This window comes from Eutrema salsugineum, unplaced genomic scaffold (assembly GCF_000478725.1).
Source record: "Eutrema salsugineum unplaced genomic scaffold, Eutsalg1_0 scaffold_20, whole genome shotgun sequence".
Classification (NCBI taxonomy): domain Eukaryota; kingdom Viridiplantae; phylum Streptophyta; class Magnoliopsida; order Brassicales; family Brassicaceae; genus Eutrema; species Eutrema salsugineum.
In genome coordinates, this window is record NW_006256828.1 from 680,161 (window position 1) to 683,887 (window position 3,727).

Below are 3,727 nucleotides of genomic sequence, written 5' to 3' on the forward strand. Positions count from 1 at the left end.
CGAGATAGCTCTCCTTGATGCTAATTTTCCTTTCTACATTTCCTATCATAGATTCATAGGAGTTTCATTGTCTGTACTTGCATGCTCACATGCCAAAGTCTTTGCTATATTTGAGTATTTCCGAAATTTGTCTGTATTCTCTCTCTCTCTCTGTTTTGCTCATATGGCATTTCTGTCTTGCTATAGCTTGGGGTAATATCTTAAATCAATGTTCTTGCTACTCCTCATCTCTTATCATAGGAGTCTCATTGTCTGTACCATTTGCTAGTTCACATGCCAAAGTCTTACCGTTTTAGAGCTTTCCTTAAACGCAATCATTTTGTATTCTCTCTCTCTCTCTTTTGCTCCTATGGCATTAATCTGTTGCAACAAAGATGCAGATGGAGAATATTTTGACAAACCTTTCTCTGCTCATTGGCTGTTCTGTCTTTCCTTCGCTCTGTGATATCTGCAAGGCAAGATAAATGTTCTTTCTACATCTCTTATCATAGGAGTCTCATTGTCTGTACTTGCATGCCCACATGCCAAGTCTTTACTATATTTGAATATTTCCAAAATTTGTCTGGTTGCTAAATTAAACCAATCACATTCAGTGAAGAATTGAGGTAGATTCCATTTTTCTAAGCCAGACCCATTTATGGTGATAGATAATACATATTTGGTAAGTTACAAACAAAAGAAATGAAAATTGCCCCCAAGAAAAAAGAAAGAAAAAATGAAATATCGATCACACTACGAGACATGTTTGGACCACACAAAAACTCAAGCATAATTTGATCGTGTGTGATCAAACTAACATCTTTTAATTATTTTTGCTTTTACATTCGATATATATTGTATGGTATCAACCAAATGTTTTATTTGTTTTACAAAGACTGATATGAGTCTCTTATAAGATTTCGTTTGTCATTCATTTTATTTTCTAGGCCGAGCTTTGTTATAACTTTTATATATGGAGGCAGGAGCTACAACTCTTCTTTGGATCATGACATGGTTGGATAATATTGGCTATGAAGAGGTAATTTTCGAGAGTGATTCAAAGATATTGGTGAAAGCGGTAGCTGAACCTCGAGAATGGTCAAGGTTTATAGTCTAAGCTAGAGAAATCAACAAGACAAGTAAGAAAATAATTCGACCAACCATCACTTTCCAAGGAAGACAAGCCAACCAATGTGTTGATCTTAGAGCCAATAAAACCTCTTCATATGAAGTTCATTATGCATTTTTGATTATAGTTTTCTTTGGTTGAGAAGGAGAAACGAGTTTATATGAAATATGTTTAAGCTCAAAAAATAAGAAAAATATGGCTTTTTGTTAAAATGATGATACCTCTCCTAAATTAAAAACAACAGCTGAAATGGATGACAACTCGATTATTGGTTTTGATTCTATACTATTACATTTCGGTTATATATTCATTTTCCATTAACTTTTCCATTATATTATAACATGTTATGACCTCAAAAAGAAATTACAAAATGATATAGTGAGATACAAACGATCGAACTATTAAAGTGACAATAATAAGACGATGCAAGAATCTGATCCTATACTACAGTAAATAGATATTTGTCAGTGGTCATATTTTTTTTTAGCATAATAATAATAAAAATGATTATGCATACATTGTGCTTGGGTATACCTAGATATTCTAAGCAAGTCGATCTTAAATACAAATACGTTCTGAAAAGGTACCAAAGAGATATCTAGCAACCTCCTCCTCCACCACCACCACCACCACCTCCACAACCTCTTCCGCCACCATAAGCTCCTCTACCACCACAACCGCCTCCAACAAGAGACGCTCCAACATTTTCTAAATCAAGAACATTGATTATGATAGATATTTGGCTAGTGGTATATGCTCGTGGAGAAAGTAGTTTAGAATTATCTCAAATGACGTATTCTTATAATAATCGAAGGATGCTTGTATACATGCAAATTGTCCGCATTTAATTTTCTAAACCAAAGCCATTTATGATCAACGAGATTTTCGTTTGTATATGCTGAATCGCTGATCGTATATGTATCAGTCGCGTTTTCATTCTACGTACAGTTCGTTAATTTTTCTTTTCTTATGCAATTCCTAGGTTGAGGCCAGAATTTCTGAAATATGTTTCACACCGGCATCCATCTCGTGTCATTTTGACACATTTCATATAGATTAAGAAATTAATAAATTATATAAATATACTCTTAAATAATATATTTCTATAAGATTTAGTTTCAAAAATTATTATCTTTAAATGAGGAATAAAATAGGAAATAAGAGTAAAAACTTATATTAAAAATGTGGAATGTAGAATGACATTTTTTTGAAACAAAATAAAATTCAAAACGACATTCTTTATAAAATAGAGGAAATAGCTTCGAAGAACATAACAACACAATACTATACTATCATATTTACGATTATAATCTCACATGATTGTAATAATAAAAAAGAAGAAGTTATAACATGACATGATATATATTGAAGTTTTAAATTAAGATGTTTCTCCAGAAATATACAAAGTATAGTAATAATAGTTCGAATACGTTGGGATTAGAAGTTAAGTCCTAAGTAGACACTCACCAAAGATCAAGATCGATATCTCACTAGCAACCTCCTCCACCACCACATCCCCCTCCATGGAATCAGATATACAAATTGATTAAAATACAGTGCCTAGCTAGTGATAACAACACGTTTTCTAATTTAGGTAACAACTGATAGCATTTGCAAATTTTTGTAAAAAAAAAAGTTAAATCCATTTCTGAATTGGAAAAAGGTTAAAAATTGTCAAAAAAAGAAAGAAAAAAAGATAGTTATAAAAAATAGCATAACTGTATATGTATTTCCACTCGTAGATAAACTTAATATACATTAGGAAGAAAAATTAAGAAAAAATCTATATATACATTGTTCACTCAAGCTTAAACTATGGAAACTGATCAAGAATTTAAAATCTCAGGATTCTTTCTAGTAATGATAAAACTTATTACAAATAAGAAAGATACATGTAATCCCACTTTTCCACTCTGAAACCAGACTTCCCCGTATAGAGATAAGGAAATAAATCATTAAGATAACATTTACTAGATTTTGTGTAATCTATTCTAGATACTACTATTAGGTTTAGACTTGACATACTTGTATAACTACCCTACCCTTATGAATCAATAACACACATACACTTTTCCAATTCATTATATGGTATCAGAGAGCATAAAGATCTCTGACCTAAATTCTTACGATTGACATCAGGCCAGCAATCTGAAATCTTGTATAAACCAACATAGACATAAATCTTAGAGCTAACACCATTCTCATACTTAAACCTGATTTCATACGTAGTTTCTCCTGCAGTGAAGATTATTTTTATTTTTTTTTATTTTTATTTTTTTTCTTTCAGTGAAGATTATCTTTGTACAAGGAAAATGGTGGTGAGCTTGCTTATGACGATAAAGGGAATCTATTGAGAGGAAAGTCAGTGGAATTTGAATGTGGACGAATCACTGTCTGAGAGGGGAATACGTATGTGTGTTTGGGGTTTGGGACCAGAGGCGAATTAGCGAGAATGAGTCTTAAACCTAGAAAACATAACATTAACCCAGTATGAGAAGGAGTAAGAGCGGTAGTGGATGCGCCGGAACTCCTAGGCTAGCTATCAAGACAGATAAATATAGAGTTTACTATAGTGTGTCCTGGAAATCAAAGTCAGACACACCTCATCACGAGCAATAA